Genomic DNA, 6498 nt, shown 5'->3' with positions numbered 1-6498 from the left:
TAAAATATATATAACATAAAATTTTCCCTTTTAAAAAATGATGTTAAGTGAACGATTCAGTGGCATTAAGTACATTCGCAATATTATGCAAAAAATTGCCACTATCCATTTCTAGATCTTTTACATCATCTCAAACAGAAACTCCTGTACCCATCACATAATAATTCCCCATTCCTCCCTCCCTCTAGCCTTTGGTAACCTCTACTCTGCTTCCTGTCTCTATGAATTGGACTCTTCTAGGTACCTCATATAAGTGGAACCATACAATATCCCTTTGTGTCTGACTTGTTTCACTTAGCAAAATGTTTCCAGGGTTCATCCCCGTAGCATGTATCAGGACTTCATTCCTTTTCGTGGCTGAATAATATTCCATGGTATGGATATATCACATTTTGTTTATCCACTCATTTGTTGGTGAACATTTGTGTTGTTTCCACCATTTGGCTATTGTGAATAACATGCTATAAACATTGGTGTACAAATGTCTATTTCAGTCCTTGCTTTCATCTGGCTATATATCTAAAAGTATAATTGCCAGATCATATGGTAGTTCTGCTTCACTTTTTGAGGGACCACCAAACTGTTTCCCACAGTGGTTGCACTATTATACAGTTCTACCAGAAATGCAAAATGGATTTAATTCTCCACATCATCACCAACACTTGTTACTTTCTGTTTGTTTTATTTGGTTTGGTAACTGCCATCCTATTGAGCGTACATTGGTGTCTCACTGGGGTCTTTATTTTTATTTATTTATTTATTTATTTATTTATTTATTTATTTTTATTCTTTTTAATTTTTTTTATTATTTTCTATATGTGAAGTTTATTGTCAAATTGGTTTCCATACAGCACCCAGTGCTCATCCCAAAAGGTGCCCTCCTCAATACCCATCACCCACCCTCCCCGCCCTCCCACCCCCCAACAACCCTCAGTTGGTTCTCAGTTTTTAAGAGTCTCTTATGCTTTGGCTCTCTTCCACTCTAACTTCTTTTTTTTTTTTTTTCCTTCCCCTCCCCCATGGGTTTCCGTTAAGTTTCTCAGGATCCACATAAGAGTGAAAACATATGGTATCTGTCTTTCTCTGTATGGCTTATTTCACTTAGCATCACACTCTCCAGTTCCATCCACGTTGCTACAAAGGGCCATATTTCATTCTTTCTCATTGCCACGTAGTACTCCATTGTGTATATAAACCACAATTTCTTTATCCATTCATCAGTTGATGGACATTTAGGCTCTTTCCATAATTTGGCTATTGTTGAGAGTGCTGCTATAAACATTGGGGTACAAGTGCCCCTATGCATCAGTACTCCTGCATTCCTTGGGTAAATTCCTAGCAGTGCTATTGCTGGGTCATAGGGTAGGTCTATTTTTAATTTTTTGAGGAACCTCCACACTGTTTTCCAGAGTGGCTGCACCAATTTGCATTCCCACCAACAGTGCAAGAGGGTTCCTGTTTCTCCACATCCTCTCCAGCATCTATAGCCTCCTGATCTGTTCATTTTGGCCACTCTGACTGGCGTGAGGTGAAATCTGAGTGTGGTTTTGATTTGTATTTCCCTGATGAGGAGCGACGTTGAGCATCTTTTCATGTGCCTGTTGGCCATCTGGATGTCTTCTTTAGAGAAGTGTCTATTCATGTTTTCTGCCCATTTCTTCACTGGATTATTTGTTTTTCGGGTGTGGAGTTTGGTGAGCTCTTTATAGATTTTGGATACTAGCCCTTTGTCCGATATGTCAGTTGCAAATATCTTTTCCCATTCCATTGGTTGCCTTTTAGTTTTGTTGGTTGTTTCCTTTGCTGTGCAGAAGCTTTTTATCTTCATAAGGTCCCAGTAGTTCATTTTTGCTTTTAATTCCCTTGCCTTTGGGGATGTGTCAAGTAAGAGATTGCTACGGCTGAGGTCAGAGAGGTCTTTTCCTGCTTTCTCCTCTAGGGTTTTGATGGTTTCCTGTCTCACACTCAGGTCCTTTATCCATTTTGAGTTTATTTTTGTGAATGGTGTGAGAAAGTGGTCTAGTTTCAACCTTCTGCATGTTGTTGTCCAGTTCTCCCAGCACCCTTTGTTAAAGAGACTGTCTTTTTTCCATTGGATGTTCTTTCCTGCTTTGTCAAAGGTTAGTTGCCCATACGTTTGTGGGTCTGGTTCTGGGGTTTCTATTCTATTCCATTGGTCTATGTGTCTGTTTTTGTGCCAATACCATGCTGTCTTGATGATTACAGCTTTGTAGTAGAGGCTAAAGTCTGGGATTGTGATGCCTCCTGCTTTGGTCTTCTTCTTCAAAATTACTCTGGCTATTCGGGGCCTTTTGTGGTTCCATACGAATTTTAGGATTGCTTGTTCTAGTTTTGAGAAGAATGCTTGTGCAATTTTGATTGGGATTGCATTGAATGTGTAGATAGCTTTGGGTAGTATTGACATTTTGACAATATTTATTCTTCCGATCCATGAGCACGGAATGTTTTTCCACTTCTTTATGTTTTCTTCAATTTCCTTCGTAAGCTTTCTATAGTTTTCACCACACAGATCTTTTACATCTTTGGTTAGATTTATTCCTAGGTATGTTATGCTTCTTGGTGCAATTGTGAGTGGGATCAGTTTCTTTATTTGTCTTTCTGTTGCTTCTTTATTAGTATATAAGAATCCAACTGATTTCTGTACACTGATTTTGTATCCTGCAACTTTGCTAAATTCATGTATCAGTTCTAGCAGACTTCTGGTGGAGTCTATCGGATTTTCCATGTATAGTATCATGTCATCTGCAAAAAGTGAAAGCTTGACTTCATCTTTGCCAATTTTGATGCCTTTGATTTCCTTTTGTTGTCTGATTGCTGATGCTAGCACTTCCAACACTATGTTAAACAACAGCCGTGAGAGTGGACATCCCTGTTGTGTTCCTGATCTCAGGGAAATAGCTCTCAGTTTTTCCCCGTTGAGGATGATGTTAGCTGTGGGCTTTTCATAAATGGCTTTTATGATCTTTAAGTGTGTTCCTTCTATCCCGACTTTCTCCAGGGTTTTTATTAAGAAAGGTTGCTGAATTTTGTAAAATGCCTTTTCTGCATCGATTGACAGGATCATATGGTTCTTATCTTTTCTTTTATTAATGTGATGTATCACATTGATTGATTTGCGAATGTTGAACCAGCCCTGCATCCCAGGAATGAATCCCACTTGATCATGGTGAATAATTCTTTTTGTATGCTGTTGAATTCGATTTGCTAGTATCTTATTGAGAATTTTTGCATCCATATTCATCAGGGATATTGGCCCGTAGTTCTTTCTTTTTACTGGGTCTCTGTCTGATTTAGGAATCAAAGAAATACTGGTTTCATAGAATGAGTCTGCAAGTTTTCCTTCCCTTTCTATTTTTTGGAATCGCTTGGGAAGGATCAGTATTATCTCTGCTTTAAACGTCTGGTAGAACTCCCCTGGGAAGCCATCTGGTCCTGGACTCTTATTTGTTGGGAGATTCTTGATGACTGATTCAATTTCTTCGCTGGTTATGGGTCTGTTCAAGCTTTCTATTTCCTCCTGATTGAGTTTTGGAAGTGTGTGGGTGTTTAGGAATTTGTCCGTTTCTTCCAGGTTGCCCAGTTTGTTGGCATATAGTTTTTCATAGTATTCCCTGATAATTGCTTGTATCTCTGAGGGATTGGTTGTAATAATTCCATTTTCATTCATGATTTTTATCTATTTGGGTCATCTCCCTTTTCTTTTTGAGAAGCCTGGCTAGAGGTTTATCAATTTTGTTTATTTTTTCAAAAAACCAACTCTTGGTTTCGTTGATCTGCTCTACAGTTTTTTTAGATTCTATATTGTTTATTTCTGCTCTGATCTTTATTATTTCTCTTCTTCTGCTGGGTTTAGGCTGTCTTTGCTGTTCTGCTTCTATTTCCTTGAGGTGTGCTGTTAGATTTTGTATTTGGGATTTTTCTTGTTTCTTGAGATAGGCGTGGATTGCAATGTATTTTCCTCTCAGGACTGCCTTCGCTGCATCCCAAAGCGTTTGGATTGTTGTATTTTCATTTTCATTTGTTTCCATATATTTTTTTAATTTCTTCTCTAATTGCCTGGTCGACCCATTCATTCTTTAGTAGGGTGTTCTTTAACCTCCATGCTTTTGGAGGTTTTCCAGACTTTTTCCTGTGGTTGATTTCAAGCTTCAGAGCATTGTGGTCTGAAAGTATGCATGGTATGATTTCAATTCTTGTATACTTAGGAAGGGCTGTTTTGTGACCCAGTATGTGATCTATCTTGGAGAATGTTCCATGTGCACTGGAGAAGAAAGTTTATTCTGTTGCTTTGGGACACAGAGTTCTAAATACATCTGTCAAGTCCATCTGATCCAATGTATCATTCAGGGCCCTTGTTTCTTTATTGACCGTGTGTCTAGATGATCTATCCATTTCTGTAAGTGGAGTGTTAAAGTCCCCTGCAATTACCACATTCTTATCAATAAGGTTGCTTAAGTTTGTGAGTAATTGTTTTATATATTTGGGGGCTCCGGTATTCGGCGCATAGACATTTATAATTGTTAGCTCTTCCTGATGGATAGACCCTGTGATTATTATATAATGCCCTTCTTCATCTCTTGTTACAGCCTTTAATTTAAAGTCTAGTTTGTCTGATATAAGTATGGCTACTCCAGCTTTCTTTTGACTTCCAGTGGCACGATTAATATTCTCCATCCCCTCACTCTCAATCTGAAGGTGTCCTCAGGTCTAAAATGAGTCTCTTGTAGACAGCAAATAGATGGGTCTTGTTTTTTTGTCCATTCTGATACCCTATGTCTTTTGGTTGGTGCATTTAGTCCATTTACATTCAGTGTTATTATAGAAAGATATGGGTTTAGAGTCATTGTGATGTCCGTAGGTTTCATGCTTGTAGTGATGTCTCTGGTACTTTGTCTCACAGGATCCCCCTTAGGATCTCTTGTAGGGCTGGTTTAGTGGTGACGAATTCCTTCAGTTTTTGTGTGTTTGGGAAGACCTTTATCTCTCCTTCTATTCTAAATGACAGACCTGCTGGATAAAGGATTCTCAGCTGCATATTTTTTCTGTTCATCACATGGAAGATCTCCTGCCATTCCTTTCTGGCCTGCCAAGTTACAGTAGAGAGATCAGTCACGAGTCTTATAGGTCTCCCTTTATATGGTACAGCACGTTTATCTCTAGCTGCTTTCAGAATTTTCTCTTTATCCTTGTATTTTGCCAGTTTCACTATGATATGTCATGCAGAAGATCAATTCAAGTTCTGTCTGAAGGGAGTTCTCTGTGCCTCTTGGATTTCAATGCCTTTTTCCTTCCCCAGATCCGGGAAGTTCTCAGCTATTATTTCTTCAAGTACACCTTCAGCACCTTTCCCTCTCTCTTCCTCCTCTGGAATACCAATTATGCGTATATTATTTCTCTTTAGTGCATCACTTAGTTCTCTAATTTTCCCCTCATACTCCTGGATTTTTTTATCTCTCTTTTTTTCAGCTTCTTCCTTTTCTGTAATTTTATCATCTAGTTCACCTATTCTCTCCTCTGCCTCTTCAATCCGAGCCGTAGTTGTCTCCATTTTATTTTGCAGTTCATTGATCGCATTTTTTAGCTCCTCCTGGCTGTTCCTTAGTCCCTTGATCTCTGTAGCAAGAGATTCTCTGCTGCCCTTTATACTGTTTTCAGGCCCAGTGATTAATTTTATGACTATTATTCTAAATTCACTTTCTGTTATATTGTTTAAATCATTTTTGATCAGTTCGTTAGCTGTTGTTATTTCCTGGACGTTTTTCTAAGGGGAATTCTTCCGTTTCGTCATTTTGGATAGTCCCTGGAGTGGTGCGGGACTGCGTGGCACTTCCCCTGTGCTTGCGTTGGTGGGCGGGCCGCAGTCAGACCTGATGTCTGCCCCCAGCCCACCGCTGGGGCCACAGTCAGACTGGTGTGTGCCTTCTCTTCCCCTCTCCTAGGGGCGGGATTCACTGTGGGGTGGCGTGGCCCATCTGGGCTACTTGCACACTGCCAGGCTTGTGGTGCTGGGGATCTGGCGTATTAGCTGCGGCTGATCGGCAAGGTGCACAGCGGCGGGCAGAGGAGGCTCAGCTTGCTTTTCCTTGGGAGATCCGCTTTGGGAGGGGCCCTGCGGCACCGGGCGGGAGTCAGACCCCCCGGAGGGACAGATCTGCAGAAGCACAGCATTGGGTGTTTGCGAGGTGCAAGGAAGTTCCCTGGCAGGAACTGGTTCCCTTTGGGATTTTGGCTGGGGGATGGGCAAGGGAGATGGCGCTGGCGAGCGCCTTTGTTCCCCGCCAAGCTGAGCTCTGTCGTCCGGGGCTCAACAACTCTCCCTCCCTTTGTCCTCCAGCCCTCCCGTTCTCCCAGCAGAGCTGTTAGCTTATAACCTTCCAGATGTCAAGTCCCACTTGCTGTCGGAACACACTCTGTCCGGCCCCTCCGCTTTTGCCAGCCAGACTCGGGGCTCTGCTTGGCCGGTGGGCCGCCCCTCCG

This window comes from Leopardus geoffroyi, chromosome C1 (assembly GCF_018350155.1).
Source record: "Leopardus geoffroyi isolate Oge1 chromosome C1, O.geoffroyi_Oge1_pat1.0, whole genome shotgun sequence".
Lineage (NCBI taxonomy): Eukaryota > Metazoa > Chordata > Mammalia > Carnivora > Felidae > Leopardus > Leopardus geoffroyi.
This window is presented reverse-complemented; position numbering follows the sequence as displayed.